Source organism: Ursus arctos, unplaced genomic scaffold (assembly GCF_023065955.2).
Source record: "Ursus arctos isolate Adak ecotype North America unplaced genomic scaffold, UrsArc2.0 scaffold_8, whole genome shotgun sequence".
NCBI classification, from domain to species: Eukaryota; Metazoa; Chordata; class Mammalia; order Carnivora; family Ursidae; genus Ursus; species Ursus arctos.
The window spans coordinates 37,283,306-37,307,319 of record NW_026623100.1 but is presented as its reverse complement, the minus strand read 5'-3'; the positions used below and the strand labels follow the sequence as shown (position 1 = coordinate 37,307,319).

Sequence of the window (24,014 nt, the reverse complement as noted above, 5' to 3'; positions counted from 1 at the left end):
AGGAACGATGGTTTCAAATATGGGCTCCAAATCAGAAGTCAAATGGCAGGTTATCTGTGTTTGGTCAAAATTGAGCTGCTTCTAACAAGGACAGCTCTATATAGCGTGTGACACGGTTTCTTGATTGACATGATGATTAATGAGTTTACTGAGCAACACGGCAGTGGTTAGTGGGTGGGCAATTAGTTGCTCATAATTTGTGTTCATCTGTCATCTGTAATGCCAAGGAACAGTATTTACCAGTGGACACCTCTCTTTTGGAATGGGATTTCAGGCAGCAACTTTTGGCCATGGCTCCAGTGAAGGCATTGAGCTGGAATTGTAGTTTCCTTGAGCATTCCCTTCGTGTCCCTTTTAGTATGTCTTATGTACTGTCTACCAGTATGCCCAGGTAGTATTTGTTATACTAGGTATAAATTATTCTGGCATTTTCTTTTCTTATATACCTTATGCTTTCTAGTTCAAATCTTAAGCTTCCCAGTGCTAAATAGGGCTCATCTGCCAGTTGAATTATCTTCCTTTTTTTTTTTAAGCTCTACCTAACAACTTCCTGTGACATCTCATTGTCCTGTTTGCAAGGATTGTCTTTTCAGCCATTTTCCACCTGAAAACCATACCCACTCTGCAAGGACCATTTTAGTGGTCTGTCATCTCTTTTTTCCTACCTCTTCCAGGTGGTGAAGTGGTTCATTTTCTTTGCTTCTAAAGAACATTGCTCATACCTCTGTTGTAGAATTTATCACATTATTCTTGTCAGTTTTCCTTCCCTTCAAGACTAAACATTTTACCTTTCTGTGAGTTTTTTTCTTTTTCTGTGAGTTTTATATTTAGAACCAGTGCATTGTAATAATAATTTGGGATGGGTGAAGAGTAGGCCTTTATTTGCAAAAGTTACTGTATTATAAATGCAACCTGTTTTTAGGCACATCAGTTTTAGGAAACAGTATATATGGAAGTTACGGGGCTGAAATTGGATTCTTTTTTTTTAATAATTTATTTTTTTAAATTTTATTTTATAATATTTTTTATTATATTGTTAGTCACCACACAGTACATCCCTCGTTTTTGATGTAAAGTTCCATGATTCATTACTTGCGTATAACACCCAGTGCCCCATGCAATACGTGCTCTCCTTAATACCCATCACCAGCCTATCCCATTCACCCACCCCCCTCCCCTTTGAAGCCCTCAGTTTGTTTCCCAGAGTCCATAGTCTCTCATGGTTCATTCCCCTTTCTGTTTATGCTCCCCCCCCCCGAAAATGGATTCTTGAGATAGTATATGCCTAGTTACCATTTGGAAAATTTTTGTGTACCCTTTGTGTAGGTCTGTGTCTGTCTGAGGATCACTGCCCTAAAGAAAATCTGGTGCGTTTACATCAGGTTACATGTAAAGCAAATGGTCACAACACCAATGTATATAATAGCTAAAACATGGAAACAATTCAGATGTCCAAAAACAATAGGATTGATAAATAGATCACTGTTCGTATGGTAGAATATTAAACAATAATGAAAATGGATGTTAACTATAGTGACATTAAAATAAAGTTTTTTTTAAACCTTTTTTAAAAAAAGAAATTTATTTGAGAGAGAGAGAGAGGGAGAGAGAGAGCAAGAGAGCACACAAGCCAGGGGGGAGAGGCAGAGGGAGAAGCAGGCTCCCCGCTGAGCAGGGAGCCCGACGAAGGGCTCCATCCCTGGACCCCAGGATCACGACCCGAGCTGAAGGCAGATGCTTAACCGACTAAGCCACCCAGGAGCCCCTAAAATAAAAAGTTAATAAAGAAAAAGAAAATGGATTCACCTCATTGTTCATGTGATATTGAAAGAAACAGGACATAAAAGAATATGATTCTGTATTTCCTTTTTATAATATTCAAGAATAGTCAAAACCAACCAGTATTGTTTGTAGACGCATACATGTATGGTAAAATTTAAAGAAGAGTAAGGAAATGTTTCTCATAAACTCAGGTTAATGGTGACCTCTGTGGGGAGGAATGAGGTAGTGATTGGGGAGGGATACTTGGTAGGGCAAAAGTAGCAGTGATTCTGGGCCAATTATCTAACCTCTTAGCCTCACTATCTTTGACTATGAACCGAAATGATATAACCAACTTATGAAAATTGTAGGGATTAAGTGAAATACTGTAAAAAGCAGTTAGCTCAGTGTTTGGCTACTAGTAAGCACTAAAAACTAAATGATAATGTTTTCTTATTATATTGTCTCTCTCACCGTGACTTGATGCAGATGCTGTTGGCTTTTGGTAGGGAGGGTGAAGTTCAAAAGAACTGGATAAATTTAAAATAAGAAGAAGATCTAGAAATAATGATAAAGACAAGGAAACACTACTTTGTGTTATATGCCTTGCTAGTTGGACATGCTATTTTATTTAATCTTCAAAATAACCCTGAGACCAGATTCAACTATAGTAGGCAGTTAACGCATGTGCCATTATCACCATCTTACAACAGGTCAGCGTTTTATGATTAATAAGTGGTAGAGCTGGGCTTTCAATCAGCATTTGTTTTCATTCTGCTGTTGCTAATGACGTGAAAGTCACCAGAAAATAGTGGTTAGTCTACATTCATTGTACATGTAAATGAAGTAAATACATGTAAATACAGTCTACATGTAAATGCTTTTTGAAGTATTTAACTGACTTATACCCTGAGAAAGTTCAAGTAAAGACCATTAGATTCTATCAATTTCCAGGGAGGGACTCCCATTTTCCATGGCTATGCAATGGAAAGTAATTCTTAAACTAATTTAGCTTATTCCAGGCCTCCAGGATTAATTCTAATTCAATAGGGTCTAATCTGAAAGGCTGAAGTTGGGATTTTGGGAAATTATTTGGAATCTAAATTTCAGTGAATTCAGCATGACAGGCAAAAATTTACAGGGTTGGTTGCTGTAGTACATTGCATGTTGATTTATGGTGTGCTCACTGCCTTTGATGTTTACTGTGGTGATGTCAGATCTGATAGCTTGCAATTAGATTTACGGTATACTCTAAGGCTTAAAAAGATGACTTCATGAAGGACTGCTTATCCACTAGGTATAAATATCCTTTGGGTATTGACTCCTTCCCAGCTGTATTTGTTCTCTCATCATTATTATTTGTTAATAAACGTTTATGTAGCCCTTGGTTTTAAGTTTACTTTCAAAAGGCTTATTTTCAGTTCAGAAAGTCTGGCTAGTATTGCTTTCAATTTAAGCATAAGATAAAATTAAATGGCTTTTAAATACCACCCAGAGAGGTTGTAGTGATATCAAGATGTATATTCTCAGCTCCAGATTGCTTGTTAGTGCTAATAGTAATCCTCTAGTCTAATTTGCTAGACTCTTATTTTTTCCACTGAGCTGTTTTGGATTAAAATGGACTACTTTTGTCTTGCCTCCTACATTACTTAAGAAAGGAGATATGAACAGTTTGTTCACTATATTTAGCTTTAAAATTTTAGGAAGCCAGAGTAAGCTGAAAGCGTCGCTTTTTGTGGGACTGCTTTAGGTCCCAGGAACTATTTGAGGGACCTTTTAATAAGTTAATTACTGAACTTTTAAAAAAGTTCCCTTTTTCGGGGCGCCTGGGTGGCACAGTGGTTAAGCGTCTGCCTTCGGCTTAGGGCGTGATCCCGGCGTTCTGGGATCGAGCCCCACATCAGGCTCCTCCGCTATGAGCCTGCTTCTTCCTCTCCCCCTCCCCCTGCTTGTGTTCCCTCTCTCGCTGGCTGTCTCTGTCTCTGTCGAATAAATAAATAAAATCTTAAAAAAAAAAGAAAGTTCCCTTTTTCATATTATTATTATTTATTTATCTTATATTATTTTATATAATATATAATTATTTGTTTATAGTTTATATTATTACATTTATATTTTATGTTATGTTATAAATATTTTATTTATATTTTATATTATTATTACATTATTACATATTAAAGAACATGCTGTAGATTAGGTCCCCCTGCAGTTGAAATATTGATGGGATCCTAAATATACAATTCTTTTCTTATTTCTGTTTAGGTGAAAAAAACCTCTTTTTTGCTCCTGAGGTTGTAGAAACTTGCTACTTACTGCTTTTACCGCACTGTTCTGTTTTTCTTAGATTTATTTGATTGTACTCAATATTTTCCTTCTTGGGTTTAAAATTTTAAAAATTTATCTCAGTAAAGGTTTCTAATGCTCCCTTGGAGTAGAGGTGTTATGCATTGTGAAGGCTTGGGAATGCACTCAACAGACCAATCCATTCCTCCCTCCCTCCCTCTCTCTTTCTTTCTCTTTCTTTCCCTCCCTCCCTTCCTTCCTTCCTTCCTTCCTTCCTTCCTTCCTTCCTTCCTTCCTTCCTTCCTTCCTTCCTTCCTTCCTAGATTTGTTTTATTTATTTTAGAGAGAGAATGCACAGGGGGCAGAGGCAGAGGGAGAGAAGAGAGAGTCTGAAGCAGATTCTGCACTGAGTGCAGAGCCCAGCACAGGGCTTGATCTCACGACCCTGAGACCATGACCTGACCCGAAATCAAGAATTGGATGCTTAACCCAGTGCACCATCCAGGTGCCCCCAGACCAGCACAGTCAATTTCAATTGACTGTGTTAGAGAGCAAGGGGATTATGGCTATTATTTATGGCTAACCCCTTTTCCAGATTAGCCCTGTGCCATTCCAGTGAGTGTGGCAGCTCTAAGGGAATCTGTGGACATCTAGGTAGATTGGTATTAGACCTGGTAAAATTTATAAAGAGAGGACACGGTTAGACTTTGCTTTCTATTAATTAGGTGGTGTAAACAGTAATTATTTTTTCCTGGACTCTAAGAGTGTTAGTATATGAGTATGCCAGGTCCTCTTGCCCAACTCTGCTGCCCCAACTTTTTATTAAGCAAAATTCCTAATTATAGGAAAAAAGGAAAGAACAACCACCTAGATTCAATAACTGATAATTAACATTTGCCATATTAATACACATTTTCCCATTTGAGCATCAAATTGGCTTTTTATTATATAGTTGAAAGAAAATTAGGTTTGGTGTTATCAGTTAGTACTTCTGTTGTTCACATTCTGCCAAAAAGTAAAACATTTTGACTTCTGAGTCATAAAATGTAGCTGTTTTCTTTCGATATTAATGTTAATGATCATTCAAACATTAAACATACAGTCACTTGTACCTTTTAGGAACTTGGGAGACATAGCTAAAATGAAGAAGTAGGATACTGATATATATATATATATTTAAAGATTTTATTCATTTATGTGACAGAGAGATAGCCAGCGAGAGAGGGAACACAGCAGGGGAGTGGGAGTGGGAGAGGAAGAAGCAGGCTCCCAGTGGAGGAGCCGGATGTGGGACTCGATCCCGGAATGCCCTGAGCCGAAGGCAGACGCTCAACGACTGTGCTACCCAGGAGCCCCTAGGATACTGATATTAATTCACATTTAGCTCAGAAGATGTTGAGTTATTGTCAAGAACCCCAGTGGCTCCAAATTGTACCCCAGCAAGCTAATTACACATACCCATCCTAGTGTCTCTCCCAAACTTTTCCATCATATATTACCTGGCAGTGGGGATGATGTAGGATGAGAAAGGTTGGAAAGAAACTAGCATAATATTGATTGGAGCTAGCTGTATTATGTTTGTTAGCTCATTTAATAATAATAATGTCATTATAGATATTAGTATCCCCATTTTATAACCAAGGAGGTTGAGGTTCAGATAAGTAAAATTTTTAGCCAAAGTCACACAGTAGTAGTTAGTAGAGGAGGAGTATTTTTGAATTAAAAAAAAAAACAAATCTGTGTTATTTTCAGGTCACTGTGATGACAGTACATCAGGTACATTTTAAAAAAGATTTATTTATTTATTTATTTATTTATTTATTTATTTATTTGAGAGAGAGAGAGAAAGCGTGCGCACACACATACACAGAGTGGGGGAGAGGCAAAGGGAGAGGGAGAAGCAGACCCCCTTTGCTGAGCAGGGAGCCTGATGTGGACCTCAGGATCATGACTCGGTCCAAAGGCAGATGCTTAACTGACTGAGTTACCCAGGTGCCCCCATCAAGTACATTTAACTTAGGGATCTCAGGTGAAAAATGGTTCTTTTATCATTGGGTAAATTATTTAAGTCTTACATGATTGGCAGTCTGGGTGGGACTTGTCAGTACTGCGTCTTAGAGGATAGTTGACAAAGGACTTTGTTCCTTTGGGATTTCAGGGGGCTTGATAGTGCTAAGTGATAGTTAGGTTTTGTGCTTTTGCTCATCCTGGTAAAGAAACAGTGGAAAATTACAAGGTAAACCGGCCTAAATACAACTGAATTTCACCACATCAGCATTCTTAGAAGGGATGTGCCAACCGTGGCACCACACCCAGAATCAGCCAGACACAGCCCATAAAAGAGCCTAAATCAGGAATTCATTGGAAAGGTTGTGACTCATCTCAGGATCCTGGAGAAAAAGCTCATATGATGATCTAAGGAGGAAACTCAAGCAGAAAAGGGGGTCATAATTTCCTCAGGGTTCTGCCAGTAGTAACAGTAGGAGTCTGGGTGAGTTTTTATGTTCTTGAAGAATATATGCTCTTAAGAATCTCCAATTCTAGGACATTGCCAGTTGAAATGTTGATGTATGGTAGTTTGCTAGGCTCATACATGGGCTAAATGACTACAATTCACATTCAGCTTAATACCTATATTTGTACTAGATATTAGTTTTGATGAGTAGTTAACATTTATTGAGTATGTACTTTGTACTAGACCCTACTTTAAGCAGTTTTACACATATTAACTCTTACAATACAACAACCTTATGAGGTAAACGAGGAAACAAGCACAGATAGGTTGAATAATGCTGGGATCATGCCTAGGCAAGGGAAGTGAAATTTGAACTTAGGGAGTCTGAATCTAGTGTCTCCATTCTCGACCGCTATGCTCTATCAAAACTATTATGCTGTATTAGGAAAATACTGTAAGGTTAAGTATTATCTTATCCCTTTTATGAATTATTTTTTTTAACATCATGCTTAATTAGGAAACAAGTGAATATCAAGTATTAGAAAACTCTTTTAATCATGTTTCTTTTATCCAGCTGAGATGGCTTGATGGGTCTTCCTTTTAGTCTTTTGAATTTGTAGTGCCATGTCACAAATTAAGCCAGTACTCTCTTACTGTGTCCTAACTAAAACCTCCTTGAAGTTTGTGTTGTAATTAAAAGTAAATTATAATCTTTAAGTTTCCTTAAAACTATCTTGTACAAAAAATATGAAAAAGAGAAACCTGAAGATTGAGGCGTATAGGATTTTAAAAAAATATTTATTTATCTATTTATTTGAGAGAAAGAGAGAGAGAGAGAGGAGGAGCAGAGGGAGAAGGACAAGCAGATTCTTCATGCTGAGCCTGGAGCCTGATGCAGGGCTTGATGCCACAACCCTGAGATTGTAACCTGAGCCGAAATCAAGAATTGGACACCAAACTGACTGAGCCTCCCAGGCACCCCAAGGCATATAGACTTTTTAAAGATCTTACGAGATGAATTCAGTCAGTGCTAGTTGAAAGGCTTACTTTCTTATTAATAATATGTAATACAGTTACAGTTGTCAGATAGTTGTTCTGATTTAGAGTTCTTTGTGAGGTTTCTTTGTGGACCAAATTGCTTCTCTAGTCTCTATAGCTGTTTTCTCTAAGTTCCTATAGTTCATAAGTCATAAAATGTAGCATTTTAATAAAGACTTAACTCAGTGTTGATGCCGTCCCCACTTCCACCTGTCATTGGCCTAATTCAGGCCCTTAGGATTTACTTGGACAGTAGTTTCCTTAATGGTGTCTCTGTTTTATTCTTCTCAAGTTTTTCAACAACTATACACTCAACAAGGTCATTTTGTGTGAGATGCTGTGCTCAGCACTATGGGGGTAAGCAGTAAATAAGACAGACATGGTCTTACCCTGGCAGAGTGTATAATCTACTGGTGTGTTCATTTTCCATACCATTGCCATAAACTTTTTCTAAAATCCATATCACATCTTTGCCTACTGTAGGCTCTTCGTAGTCAAGTTGTGGCATTCAAAGGACTTTTCCAATGAAGCCATCTTTGATTTCTTCTTAGAAGCAGAAACAATTATTTTTTATCCTGGTTTTCCTAGTACTTTATAAAAATCTTCATCAGAGTATTCATTATACTATATTATAGTTGTTTATATCTGATAGTTTGTGAGTTTCTTAAAATTAGGGAGAATATTTTATTATTATTTTATCTTCAGTCTTATACAAGGTGTGGAATGTAAGTGCTCCATAAATGATTGAATTATGTATAATCTTAGTACTTGCTGTCATATCATGTGTGTTATATTTTGTTTCCCCAACTACTAGGTTACAAACTGTCTTATAATTTCTTTGTATTTCTTCTGACATCCAGGCTGGTGCAGAGGACATACTATATCCTTAGATGAATATTTACTGATTATTATTGTTCTTTCATGTCTTCTGCACGCTAGCTCTATTATTTTAAAAAAATGTTTCTTGGTCCATTGTTTTGCAGAATGTCTTTATTTAAAGGAAAAAACCCAGATATTTTATTTAAAGAGCCTTGTTTAATTTCATGCCTATCCTAAACAACTATTTATCTTATTGATATGGTGATTGATAAGATGGCTCTTGCTTCTGTTTGCTTACTAGAATGCTTACAGCTACATTTGTGGCTTACTTTCAAAAAAGATATGATTTCTTGATATATGCATCTTATGTACCCTCTTCACTTATGGTCTTAGGTTGCTGTCCTTTGTACTGATTACTCTCCTATATTTATTTAGCGTTACATTGGTTGATACAAATGATGAGCCCCATGTCCAGCTCCGTGCTCATCTTGGAGTCTGTTTGAGATTCTCTCTCCCTCCTTCTCTCTCTCTCTCTTAAATAAATAAATCTTAAAAAAAAATCCTTAAACTAACAAGTGATAGATGGAGAAACCAACAGTACTTCATTGAACCCCTTCTTAAGGCATAGTACTAAGTTCTATGGAATACACAGAGATAAATAACACAAAATATCAGTCCTAAGGTGATTGAATTTGTTAATGTAGAAAACATTAAGGAAGGTTAGACAGGAGGGCTTTGGGAGCTGATAGGCTTTGGAGACTCAGGGAGTGCTTCTGGAGAAGGTGACATTTGAGCTGAATCTTGAGAGATCGCTAGGATTTGGATTTGTAGAGAAAGGAAGGATTGGGCATTCTAGTGGGCAGAAACAGCAAATGGCTAAGAGAATATACTTTGTGATATTAATTAGGATTATCCACCAATATTTCTCTTTCTTCTCCCAGGCACTTGTTATGATTACATGTCCTTTCCCCTTGGGAGTTAGGTGTTGCCATGTGAGTTGCTTTGACCAATGATATGTGAGCTGAAGTGGCATGAATCATTTCAAACTAGAGGTTTTAAAGAGTCCATGCATTCACTATCCTTTCTTCCTCTGTTACAGTGACCTGCAGTGGTCTGATTGGCATGTGGGCCAAAGATGGTCTGTTGCCTGTATTTGTGAACAAAGTTTTATTGGAACATAGCCATAGTCATTTCTTTTCTTTTCTTTTCTTTTCTTTTCTTTTCTTTTCTTTTCTTTTCTTTTCTTTCTTTTAAAGATTTTGTTTTTTAATTTGTTTTAAATTTAAAAAAATTTTAAAAAATAATCTCTACAACCAACGTGGGGCTCAAACTCACAGCCCCAAGATCAAGAGTCGCATGCTCTACTAACTGAACTAGCCAGGCACCCTGAAAGATTTTTTTAAAGTAGTCTCTGCACCCAACATGGTATACAAATTCACAACCCGGAGTTTAAGAGTCTCATGTTGTACCAGCTGTGCTAGCCAGGCGTCCCTGCTGTAGTCATTTCTTTATGTATTTCTGTTGCTGCTTTTGCACTATAATAGCTAAGCTAAGTTGTATAGTTATGACAGAGACCATATATCTCACAAAGCTGAAAATATTTTCTGTGTGGCCATTCACAGAAAACTTTTGCTGACAACTGCTCTAGATGTTGGCTGCTTCTTACAGTGAGGACATTGTAGAGTGCAGCCTCCTGTTGACAGTGGACGTACACCCTCAGTAAGAAGTGAATTTTTGTTGTTTTAAGCCACTGATATTTTGGGGTTACTTGTTATGGTAGCCTAATGCAGCCCATCCTGGCAATCAGGCTGTTTATAGGAAAAGAAGTTCAGTTTGCTTGGAGAGGAGGAAACCTGATGGAGAGGAGTCTTTTGAAGAAAATATGGATGGGGATGTTCAGGTAATGTTGTGAAAGTACTAGACTGTTAGGCTCAGATGTTTAGATTTTATTTAGAATCATCAGTATAGAATCAGGATTTGGGACTTCTTTCAAGGGACAGAAGAATAGTAGGTAGGAACTTCCCAATAAAAAGATTAATCTGCCAATAATTATAGAAGGGGTAGGAGCAGTAATTGAATCAGGAATTTGACTTCTGTAAAACAAACAAAAGTCCCTGAAAAACCTGACTGACATAATTTGACTGGAGGTTTTTTTGGTTTTTGTTTTTTTCAGTTGAAAAAGTGGTAGTGACTCAGATTCTTGTCCTGTTTAATACTTAGTAGCGACCTCAGATTTTCGGTGATTTCAGCAGTTATACAGGTGAGGAAACATCATTGTCAAGGGAGTTGTGAGAGCTGAGGGCCAGTTTCTTTCTTTTTTTTTTTTTAAAGATTTTATTTATTTGACAGAGAGAAACAGCCAGCGAGAGAGGGAACACAAGCAGGGGGAGTGGGAGAGGAAGAAGCAGGCTCCCAGCATAGGAGCCCAATGCGGGGCTCGATCCCAGGACCCAGGATCACACCCTGAGCCGAAGGCAGACGCTTAACGACTGAGCCACCCAGGTGCCCCTGAGGGCCAGTTTCTTCCTTCCTTCCTGCTTTCTTTCTTTGAGGTCTTTTTTAAATAAAGCAAATATATCAAATACTCCCATCAACCCAATGAAATTTGGTGTCAGATAGCCTAAAATAGTTTAAGTGAAAAACAGTCAGAATTAGGTTTTATTCCATCTCCTGTTACTTAATCTGGTATGTATGTGCTGACGGAAACTTTTTGTCAGTTTGCCAACTAAATATATAGCTGCTTCTTAATGTTAAAATAGAATATTTTACCATACTAAATTCTTCAAGCTTCCTGAAGCAGCTTCATCCTGCATGTGCTGTTCTGAAGATACATAGAAGAAAAAATAGAATAACAACAACAATAAATGCTGTAGAAAATCCCTGTATAATCAGGTTATTTTGTAAAGTGGTAGAAGAACTTATTCTTTTAATTTTGTTTTGCTCTAGTGAAAGAAATGATTTTTTCAACTTGTTTTGATTATATTGGAGTAGGGGCATTTGGGAATCTTGAAAATTCAGCATATTGCAGGCATGTTTTTGTTGCTTGTTAAGCTACTAATTATTTTTCTCTTGGAGCTTATATTTTAATAATACAACATATTATGTATAGACTATTTTTTAAAAAGAAATAAGTGGTATAGAAATATTTTTTGCCTTTTTTCCAATTATGAAAATAATACATGTTTATAATGGTTGGGACTCTCTGGTTGTAAGTGACAGGAACTCAACACGGATTAACTTTGGCAAAACCATGAGCAAGTCTGAACATAGGGTGAAGCTGGTGTTAGGTTTAAGACTGCAAGATAGGACTCTTGTATTGACCTGTTGGCAGTGTGTTTTACATTTTTTTTAAAGATTTATTTATTTATTTGAGGGGGGAGGGGCAGAGGCAAATGGGAAGAGAGAATTTCAAGCAGACTCTCCACTGAGCGTGGAGCCTGACGAGGGACTTGATCCCACAACCCTGCCGAAATCACAAGCTGGACACTCAACTGACTGAGCCACCCAAGTGCCCCAGTGTGTTTTACATTTTTAACAAATTTTTTTCTCTGTAGTTGAAAAATACATACATGTAAATATGCAATAAAATTTTGTGTGTATATATAATGTGTATTTATAATGTTATATAGTATGTGTATTTTATGTAGGGGCAGCAAGCTATAATATGTACATTTTATACACACACACACACACACACACACACATACACATTTTCATGGGCAGATAGAGAAATAGACAAGTGTGGGATTCTGTGTCAGTGTACTTATACCTTAGTCATAGCTCTGTGACTTGGCAAGCATCTGTGTTAGCTCAGTTTCTTTGTATATAAAAATGAAGATAATACTATTACCCTATATCATGGGATGGTTTCAGGTTAAGTAAGATAATACATAAATAATGTTTAGAACAGTCCTTTTTAAGTAGTAAACATGTAATAAATGTTATTGTTGTTACTTTTTAAAGATTTTATTTTTTTAGTAATCTCTATACCCAAAGTGGGGCTTGAATTTACAGTCCCGAGATCAATTGTTGCATGCTCTACTGACTGAGCCAGCCGGGTGCCCCTGAATATTATGGCTATAAATACTGTAATGTTTATATTACATTATTTATTGACATATACACTGTATATATTTATTGTGGTAATATACGGACAGGTGTCATGGATTTTGTATCCTGCTTTTCTCACTAATCTGTTTTTTATATTATGTTTTGAACTTCAGCACTTTTTTAGAAAACTCACAAACATTAAGAAAATAAACTTTGAGTTTGCTGGTGATCTTAACTTTCCTCTGAAACATGGCATTTTGGGAAAAACATTGCTTGAGTATGATAGCTGTTAACTCAAAAATGTGATGTGTTCAGAAGGAATGTGAGATGACTAAAGGCGAATCTTGGTTTACAGTTTTTGGCTTGAATGTGTTGGTTAGTGCAATTAGTATATCCCTTTCCTGAGTTGAAAAGGTGACTGGTATAAACAGGCTAAAGATCAATGAGAGACTCTTTATCAATATGAAACAGGACCGTGTTTTCATTATTAGTATGTTAATTCCTATTAATGCACTGAAGAGTTGATTCTGTTTCTATTGTAGATAGTACATTATTGTAGAAAAAGGAGTCTGCAGACTAGTGTTTGAGTACTAGTTTTCTGAACCTCTAAAGTAGAGATGACAAACTACTACCATTATGCTGTGTATCTTATAATTATCATATCATCTTGATGGATTGGCTGTTTTATCATTATATAATGTCCTTTTTTTTCCTTTTGCAATTATTTTTATCTTCAGGTTTATTTTGTCTAAACTCAACTCTTTTGGTTTGTCCTGTTAATCTTTGGTTACTGTGTGCATGGAATATCTTTTTCTATCCTTTAGATTTCAACTTACTTTTGTTTCTTTGGATCTAAAATGAGTGTCTTTTAGACAGTGTATAGTTGGATCATGTGTTTTCTGTTTTGTTTTTGTTTTGTTTTATTTTATCATTTTTTAAAGATTTATTTCATTGAGAGAGAGCGTGAGCGGGGGTAGGGACAGAGGGAGAGGGGGAGAGAGAGAAGCAGATTCCGCACTGAGCATGGAGCCCGATGCAGGGCTTGATCCTATGAAGCTGAGATCATGACCTGAGCTGAAACAAAGAGCTGGACACTCAACTGACTGAGTGACCCAGGTGCTCCTGTTTCGTTTTAAATCCATTTCATCAATCTCTGCCTTTTAGTTTAAAAGATAAGTCCATTTTCATTTATTGACATTATTGGTAAGGAAGGATTTACTTTTGCCATTTTGCTGTTTGCTTCATATGTCTTGTATATTTTTTCTCTTCCTCAATCTCTCGATTATTCTTTTGTATTAGGTATTTTCTAGTTTTAATACTTTGATTCCATTCTCTTTTCTTTTACTATATATTTTACACTTATTTTCTTAGTGGTCACCCTTGGGGATTACAATTCAAGTGTTCTCCCAACTTGAATTCAATAGTGTACAAAAACTTTTCTTCTACGTAATTTCCTCCTCCCTTTCTGTTGTCACAAATTACATTTTAATTAATACATTGTGTGCCCACCAAAACAGATTAGAATTATTGTTTGTACAGTTTTTTTAAATTTTTTTATTTTTATTTATTTATTTATTTTAAAGATTTTTATTTATTTATGTGACAGACAGCCAGCGAGAGAGAGAACACAGCAGGGGAGTGGGAGGGGAAGAAGCAGACTCCCAGCAGAGGAGCCCGATGTGGGACTCGATCTGGAACGCTGGGATCATGCCCTGAGCCGAAGGCAGACGCTTAACGACTGCGCTACCCAGGCGCCCTGTACAGTTGTTTTTTAAATCAGATAGGAAAAAAGAGGAGTTACAAACCAAAAGTACATTAATACTGACTTTTATATTTACCCATGTAGTTAACCTTTACTGATGTTTTCCTCATAGGCATTTGTGTCGCTATCTTTTCATTTCAGCCTGAAGTATTCTTTTTAGTGTTTCTCATAGGGCAGGTTTACCAATGATGGACTCTTTCAGTTTTTATTTAGCTAAGAATGTCTTAATTTCAACTCAATTTTACAGGATAATTTTGCCAGATAATTAATTCTTGCTTAATATTTTTCTCTCTTAGCACTTTGAATATGTCATCTCACTCCTTTCTGGCCTCTGTGGTTTCTGATGAGAAATTGGCTGTTAATCTTACTGAGACTTCCCAGTACATGACAAATCATGTTTCTTGCTACTTTCAAGATTCTGTCTTTTGACAGTTTTATTATAATGTCCTTTAATCTGGATTTCTTTTAAGTTTACCCTGTTTGGACTTTGTTGATCTTTTTGAATGCATATTTTCATGTCTTTCATCAAGTTTTGGGAATTTTTATCCCTTATTTCTTCAAATATTCTTCTTGTTCCTTTTTGTCTCTCCTTTCTTTCTGGGACTTTTGTAATGTGTATGTTGGTATAAGTGTCTTAGCTGTTTCATTTTTCTTTTTTCTTTCTGCTCCTCAGAATATTTTTCCTTTCTGTGCCTCAGACTAGATAATTTCAGTTGATTTGTCATCAAGTTAGTTGATTATTTGTCTACTTCAAGCTGCTATTAAACCCATATAGTAAATTTTTTATTTCAATTATTATACTTTTCAACTCTAGAATTCCCATTTTATTTTTTATTTTTTTGTAATTTTCATCTCTTTATTGACATTCTCTATTTGGTGAGACATTATTCTCATGGTTCCTTTAGGTCTTTGTCTGTAGTTTCTTTTAGCTCTTTGAGCATATTTAAAGTAGTTGATTGAAGTCTTTGGCCAGTAAATCCATGGTCTTAGTTTCTTTGGGGACAGTTTTTATTATTTACTTTTTTTCCCAGATCTGGTCCATACTTTATTGTTTCTTTGCATGGCTCATAATTTTTTGTTGAAAACCAGACAGTTTGAATGTCATCATGTAGAACCCTTCCCAGGGTTTGTTGTTGCTGCTTGTCATACTTGTTTGTTTGAATTTTTGGAGCTAATTTTGTTAAGTCTGTTTTATTTGTTGAGTGTGGCCACTGAAGCATCTGTTCCTTTATTTAGTGGTCAGCTAATCATTTGATGGAGATATTCTTAAATAAATACTGAGATTTAGCTGTTTTTTATTGATTAATCATTCCCTTGGTCACAGCAAGCCTTTGATTAGTATCAGGAGTTCTGAGATGGTTGATTCTGACCATTCTTTTTTCTTTCTTTCTTTCTTCTTCTTCTTCTTCTTTTTTTTTTTTTTTTAAAGATTTTATTTATTTATTTGACAGAGAGAGAGAGCACGTACAGGCAGGGGGAGTGGCAGGCAGAGGGAGAGGGCAGAGCAGGTTACTGAGCAGAGAGCCTGACATAGGGCCCCATCCCAGGACCCTGGGATCATGACCTGAGCTGAAGGCAGATGCTTAACTGACTGAGCCATCCAGGCACCCGATTCTGATCATTCTTACCAGCTTATTCATTACTTTCGTGGAAGGATGGACTTTTGGTTTTTTACCCTGCCATTTTTGCCCCTGACTTTTGAGGAACCACATTCATTTATTCACTCAATAAATACTTATTGAGTCCCTGCTATGTTCCAGACACTGCTGGGGCTTGCTCATATGCAGCATTCAAAATATTGAGCTTCCTTCCTGGCAAAGCCTGAAGGCAAGAGGGATAGGAAGCTAACTAACATTTATTGATGCTGGTGAGCACTATTGTATAGTATCTGGTTTTTGTTTTTATTTACAATTCTAATGATCAGAGAAGTTGGGCATCTTTTCTTATGCATATTGACCAGTTTTATTTCTTTTGCTATCAGTTGGAACCTCATAAACTTTATCAAGTTTTTTCTACTGGATTGTTTGCTTTTATTTACTGATTTGTAGGAATCTTTATATATCATGTTTATTAACCATTTATTATATTGTTTTATAAATACATTTCCTCTTTTGTTTTTTGACTTTTATACAGAACTTTAATGTACTTTTGTAGTAAAATCTGCCAGTCTTTTCCCCTTGTGGCTTCTGAGTGTTATGTCTTGCTTAAAAGGACCTTTCTTACATGAAAATTAAAAAAGCAGTATTCTGAATTTTCTTTAGGTATATTGTATTGACTTTTTAAATTGATAATTCTGTTAAGATCATTGTAGGTTTACATAGTGGTAAGAAGTAACAGAAAGATCCCATGTACTCTTTACCCAGTTTCCTGCCAGTAGTAACATTCTGTAAAACAGTAGTACAATATTACAACTAAGATGTTGGCATGATACAATTCACCAGTATTAGTCAGATTTCTGAGTCTAACATGAGGTCATCTGTGTATATGTATTTAGTTTTGTACAATTTTATCTCATGTAAGTTGGTATATTTACCACCACAATCAGTAACTGAACAGTTTCGTCACCATAAGGATCTCTTGAATTACCCTTTTATTATTACATTCACCTCCCTGCTGCCCCACCCCACTCCTAGTAATTACTAATCTCTCTCCAGTTGTGAAGTTTTGTTGTTTCAAAATTGTTTTATAAATGGAATCATACAGTATGTGTTAGTTACCTTTTGGGATCGGACTCTCTTTTCACTCAGTGTAATTCTCTGGAGATTCATCCAAGCAGTTCTGTGTTTTAATAATTTATTCCTTTTTGTTGCCGAGTAGTATTCCATGATATAGATAGAGGTCACAGTCTAACCACTCACTTGTTGGAAGGACATCTAGGCTGTTGCCAGTTTCTTAGCTGTGCTACAATACGAAATATATGTGGTACAATATAAAATATATATTAGTTCTTTGTCTCTGGTTCCTGGCTCAGAGCTCCTAAAACTCTTGGAATTTCTTGAGTGATAGGAGCATCTTTTGTTATTCCTAACCAACCCCTTTCAATTTATGCTAATGAAGTGACTCTTGGTGGGCGCTTAGATAGCTTAGAATGGGGGCTGGTCACCAGAGAGACTTAGCCTTGATTAGAGGGTTATAGCTTTTAGCCCCATCCCCCAGCCCTTAGGGAGGGGAAGGAGGCTGGAGATGGAGTCCAATCACCAATGACCCAGTGATGTGATCAATCATAAAATTCCCTGAAGAAAGGATTTGGTGAGCTTCTGAGTCGATGAACACATGAAAATGCTTAGGAAGGTGAAGTGCCTGGGGATGGCATGGAAGCTGCTTACACCCTTTTCTCCCACATCTGCTTTCTAGATCTCTTTCTTTTGGCTGTTCCTGAGGTGTATCCTTTATAATAAACCAGTAGTGGTAAGTGCTGTCCTAAGTTCTGTGAGTTGTTGTAGTGAGTTATTAAACCTGATCTGGAAGAGGGGTATAGGATCCCCTGAATTTGTAGTTGTTCAGGCAGAAATGTGAGTAGGTTGGGTACCCTAGTGTTGCTGGTGTCTGAAGTGGGGGCATTCTTACGGAACTAAGCCCTCAACTTGTGGTGTCTGACCTTTACTCCAGTAGTTAGTGTCAGAATTGAATTGTCAGACATCCCCTTGGGGTCAGAGAATCAGAGAATTGGTGTTGGTAAAGACAGCACATATTTGGTGCCAAGAGGAGAAAGAACCTTTCCTTGAGTATTATGGATAAAGCCGCTGTGAGTGTTTGCATACAAAAAAAATTTTTTTTTATTTTTGGCCAACATAAGTGGTTATTTTTCTGGAATAAATACCCAGGAGTGCAGTTGTTGGATTTTACGATAAGTATATGTTTAGTTTTTTAGGAAGCGGCCAGACTGTTTTCCTGAGTGGCTGTATTGTTTTGTACATTCCCACTAGTAACGCATGAGAGATCCAGTTTAACCGGCTTTGGGAGATTTTGATTTGTCCCCTTTTTTTGTTTTTTTGTTTTTGCCATTCAGATGTGCACTGATACCGTAATACTGTTTACTGTGATTAGATTTTAAGTCCATCTTTACTATTGTGTTCTGTAGCACAACCGGTTTATCATTTGCACTATTTGTGTGGGATTTACTATTGCTCCCTTTATATTTCTAAAGATGTGGCCTGTTGCCCTTCTTAAGATTGCCAGTACTTAGAAACTTTGCTTATGAGATATTGATAAATGTGAGTTTTTGATACTGGGTAATGAAATATGTCAACATTTGGAAGACTTACAAAACCCAGTGAGCCAGTATTTTTCAGATGACCAATGCCTGATGTTATGAAATCGTATATGGGTAAAAGATTTTTCAAAGTTTAAGACCAATGGATTCTATTCTGAAACCCACAACGTTTTGAGTTTGTATCATAAATTTGTAGATATGTATATATATAAATACCTGGAAAAGCTTTAGAAATACATTGTAGTTTTTCCAACTGCATATATGCAAGGATTTTCTTCATATCCTGCAACCAAAACCCTACATTGCAGTGGATTCAGATCCAGACGTTTTCTGTTAAGCTAGACATTAAAGAGGTTTGTATGAATGTAAAATAAACTCTTCTGTTTTTTGTTTTGGAATATATAATTATTTATCATAAAATATATTCTTTAACATGTATAATGGGTTAATTTTAAATGAATTAATATTTTATACTCTCTCAGTTTTAATTTCTGATACAGCATGTGTATACATATATATGTATATGTATAATCCATATAAACAAAGTTCTTTAGGGTCCTCAGTTAATAATGTAAAGGGGTTTTGTGTCTAAAAAGTTTCTGAACTGCTGTTTGGATGAAAAGAAACTGAAGAGATGTGGCAACTGAATCTAATGCATGGTCCTGGATTGGATACCCTCTAAAAAGAAATGAAAATGCTCTAAAGAACATTATTGGGACAGTTGACAAAATTGGAATATGGACTTTGTCATAACTTATAATGGTATCAATGTAATTTTCTTGAATTTGGTAACTGCTATAGTTCTAGGTAAGAGAAGAAATACACATTGCAGTTTTAAGGGCACAGTGTATGCAACGTATTCTCGAATGATTTAGCAAAACAAAAATACATGTATGTGTGTATATATATATATATATATATATATATATATATATATGAAGAATGATAAAAACAAATGTGGCAAACTTACAAATTGGTGAATTCTGCATAAAGGCTATACGGGAGTTCTCTACTATCCATGCAATATAAAATTATTTAAAGATAAAAATTAAAAAATTATGCAGTAATATAATGAATCTCTGAGAAGCAGATTTTACAGGTTAATTGGTGAGTGTTTTATTGTGCTAGAGAATGACTAAAATATTTTGAGCAGTTGGTACTCTAGCCATGTAAGTACTTTGATTTTTTTTTTTTTTACCACTTTTCAGGGGACACTCTTTGTACTCTGCTGCCCCCTAGTGATTTTTATGCTCATCAGCAATTTACTCTGCAAGTAAGATAACTTGGGAATTCAGAGTACTGTAGTCACTTAACAATAACTTAGTATTAAGTAAAAGAAGTGGGTTTTTTTTTTGTTTTTGTTTTGTTTTTTGTTTTTTTGTGCAGGGAGCAGGGAGGAAGATACTCCTGTGAAGCCATATCTCATGGTCTTTTTTTCTTTGAATTAAAAAGGAATTGTATTTTTGGGGGCGCCTGGGAAGCTCAGTTGGTTGAGTGGCTGCCTTCGGCTCAGGTCATGATCCTGCAGTCCTGGAATCGAAACCCCTGACTCCCTGCTCATCAGGGAGTCTTCTTCTCCCTCTGCCCTTCACCCTGCTCATTCTCTCCCTGTCAGATAAATAAAATCTTAAAAAAAAAAAAGAAATTGAATTTTTGTTTTTGTGGTTTCTTTGTATGGTATCCTCAATTCCCTCTTTTTTCCCTCTCTCTGTTTTTAAGGTAGTATTTATTGGTTCCTCATTTGACAGTAAAACCACTGTATTTTATTCCTCTTTCTCTTTTCTTTACCATTAAGTATGAGTCAATAATGTTATTGCAGTGTTTTACTTTATGGTCTTGTATGCTTAGAATTCTGCTAGCCTATAATCTCTCATTTGCAGTTCAAAAATCCAAAGGCCCAGAAAACCATTTGTTGTTAAACTTGTCTAAATTCATTTGGCAACAAACCCTGACAGGTGTTGACCTGAGATAGTGATAGGCTTTGTATTTACCTTCGCGTAAATATTCCTCCGTTTTGCTACAGAAATACTAATGTGATAGATTAGAGAATGCTTCTTAAGACCTCACTGGGATGTTATAAAATGCACAATATTTACTTTTTAAAATCTGCAAAATCCTGAATTATGAAACATTTTTGTTGCAAGACTTTTTAGCTTAGGGATTGTAGACCTGTACCTGATTTCCTTAGCTTTGATTCCCAGTTATTAGGTATGAAGCAATCTACCAGCTTATGCTACTTTCTATCTTTTCTTTTTTGTTTTTATTAGTTGTATAATTTTTTTAAAGACATTCTATTTATTTGAGAGAGAGAGAGAAAGTGTAGGGAGGATGGGCAGAGGGAGAGGGAGGGAAAGTCTTAAGCAGACTCTGTGCTGAGGGCGGAGCCCGATGTGGGGCTCCATCTCAGGACCCTGAGATCACGTCCTGAGCTGGAATGAAGAGTTGAATGCTTAACCAACTGCACCACCCAGGCACTCCTATTAGTTGTATAATTTTTACATACTGTTTTTATATACTATGTTTTGTCCCTTTAATCTGATCTTGTTTTTGTCTTAGAGTTGCAGTTACATATGTTCATCCAGTACTGCCAGCCTTTCTGGTTGACGTTTGTCCCGTCATTTAGTTTGGTTGGCGTTCCTTCTCTAGTAGTTGCCTTAATAAGGATTTGTGTGAACAAATTTTTCAGTTAATTGTATATTCAGAATGGCTGCTCTGTACGTAGACATTATACTCAAAAGAGAGCTTGGTTGAGCTGAAAATCTTGGATTTTCTTTTCTTGAAAACAGATATTTTTTTCCCCCCCGTTCATTGGTTCTTTTTTTAATCTTTAGGAATTACTCTAAGGATACAGTGTGTGTCTTTGACTCATGGAGTGTAATATAAATTATTACTTTGATTACTTCCTTGACACTGCTAGGACCATAGAACACTTTGTTTTCATTTATTCTCTCCTACCTCTTAAACTATTGCTGTCATGGATTTTAATTTTACATGTCATTTAGTGTCCATAAGAAATTTTCCTTATTATTTTGTAGAGTCAGCAATCATTAATGTTTACCCTTTTTGGTTGATTTTCATTTCTTCCACCATTTTATGCTTCATTCTGAGATTACTTTGTTTTTGCATGAAGAACTCTTTAACATTTCTTTTAGTGCCAGTTTACTACTGACATTTTTCATGTTTTTGCTTGTTTGTATGAAAAATGTCTTTATTTTATCTTAGTTCTTTTGAAATTGTGGTAAAACATGTGTAACATAAAATTTACTATTTTAGCCATTTTCAAGTATACAGTTTAGTGGCATTCCGTGTATTCACATTGTTGTACAGCCATCACCATTATCCACCTCCAGAACTTTCCTAGTGTTCCCGGACTGTACCCGTTAAACAATGACTCCCCACTCCTCCCTCCCCTCTGCCCCTGGCAGCCACTATTCTCCTTTCTGTCTCTATGAATCTGACTGTTCTGGGTACTTCATACAAATGGAATCATACAGTATTTGTTCTTTTGTGACTGGTTTCGTTCGCTTAGCATATATGTCTTTGAGGTTTATCCATGTTGTAACATACGCCAGAATTTCCTTCCTTTTTAAGGCTGAATAATATTTTATCTTGTGTGTGCATTTTGTTTATCCATTCATCTGTCAGTGAAGACTTGGGTTGCTTCTTCCTGCTGGCTCTTGTGAATAATGCTGCTATGAACATAGCTGTAGAAATATTTCTTTGAGTCCCTGCTTTCATTTGTATGCCTACAAGTGGAGTTGCTGGATCACATGGTAATTTCATGTTTAATTTTTTTGAGGAACTGCCAAGGTATCATTCAATTGTTGTTTGATGAACTTTTTTCTGTTTAAAAGTCAGCTCTTAATATTATTGTTGTTCCTTTAATATATTCTCCATTGTTTTTGGTGTTCCGGAGTTTTACTGTGATGTGCTAGGGTATAGTTTTCTTTGTAATCATGCTCAGGGTTTATAGGGCTTGAAACTATGGAGGGATGTCTTTCATTAGTTTTGGGAAGCAGTTGACTGTGGTGTCTTCAGATACTGTTTCTGCCCTGTAACAGAAAGGCTTAACTCCTTTCATGGGAGTCACAAATTCAAAACTATTTTTGTAATATCACTAAGATGTTATTTGCTTCTTTTACTCACATTTCTGCAGGAGTATATAGTATAGTATCCCAGAGGCTACGTGATATATGAAGAAAACATTGTTTTAATGGCTGATGTGATACTGTTTATGTATTCTTTTTTTTTTAAAAGATTTTATTTATTTATTTGACAGAGATAGAGACAGCCAGCGAGAGAGGGAACACAAGCAGGGGGAGTGGGAGAGGAAGAAGCAGGCTCACAGCGGAGGAGCCTGATGTGGGGCTCGATCCCATAACGCCAGGATCACGCCCTGAGCCGAAGGCAGACGCCCAACCGCTGTGCCACCCAGGCGCCCCTGTTTATGTATTCTTATGTTTAAATTCTTTGTTTGTTTTGGGGCGCGTGGATGACTCAGTTGGTTAAGCATCTGACTTTGGCTCAGGTCTTGATCTCAGGGTCCTGGGATAGAGCTCCCAGTCGGACTCCACGCTCAGCAGGCGTCTGCTTGTCCCTGTCTCCCTTCTCCTGCTCGTGCTGTCTCTGTCTCTCTCAAATAAAATCTAAAAAAAAAAAGTCTTTTTTAGTTTTAATTTTTAATGTGACAAATGTCAATAAATATAACCATATATGCAAAAGTTCTTGGGGCCCTCAGTATTTTTTTAAAGTATGAAAATATCCTTAGGTGAAAAAAGTTTGAGAACTTCCGTGGTGGGCCTTTTGACTGTGTGCCATATGCCTCATGTTTCTTGTGGTCGTCCATATTTTACATCCTTTTATTTTCCTTTTCATGCTTTAATCTAGATATTTTCTATTGATTTATCTTCATTCATCCTCTCGTGCTGATAAACCACCCCTGTAGTTCTTAATTTTAAAAATCATAGTTTTTACTTCTGAATTTTTCCCCTCAATTTTTAAATAATACAGATTTTAAGGCTCTGGTGAAATTTTCTGTCTTTTCATCAATTTTGTTAATCTTTTCCCTTTTTTCCCCTTGTTATTAATCATAACTATTTTAAAGTCCTTTCATGATAATGTCAATATCTGGATCATCAGTGGATCTTGACTTTCTGTCATGTGATACTCTCTTTTAGCATGCCCGGTGATTTTGGACTGGATGGGGATAAAAAAATTCTGGAGGCTCTGGATAACCTTATCTTCTCTAAGAAGAGGTTCATTCCTCCTGCCTCTTTGTTTGTAAGGCAGATAGAGTGGCAGTGATCTTCTCAGGCCAGTCAGAGCTTGCTAACCAGGGCTGGGCTCTGGTAAGGCTGTGGCTGTCTCTGATACAGTACTGCCTTATGATACCACATCACAAAGAGCCTTGGGGTGATGATTAGTACCTCTTCTTTCAGATATTGATCTAATCTTTATTTCCTCCTTACCTCAAAACTACCTAACACCCTGTCCTGTGTTTTCTTGTCTTCTTAGCCTCTTGCCATGTGTAGTTTAAGAATCCAGCAAGTGTGTTGAGGGAAGCATAGAACAGTGTTGTTTTCTTCCCATTTTTCCTCTCCAGGATCTTTACCTCTAACGTCTCTAATTTATGT

The 24,014-nt window shown here is 36.5% G+C and overlaps 1 protein-coding gene across 6 annotated transcripts in view; it reads left to right on the top strand.

Annotated features, from left to right (window-relative positions):
• The window catches only part of EXOC6B (exocyst complex component 6B), a 600,511-nt gene that overhangs the window by 67,471 nt on the left and 509,026 nt on the right, over positions 1-24,014 (top strand). Inside the window, exon 1 of one of the 6 annotated variants that reach the window (XM_044392300.3) lies at positions 17,523-17,576. The exons of the other annotated variants lie outside the window; for them this stretch is intronic. The gene's annotated coding sequence lies outside the window, so the exon portion shown is untranslated. Of the gene's footprint in view, positions 1-17,522; positions 17,577-24,014 lie in introns of those variants that run through there. 6 annotated transcript variants of the gene reach the window in all.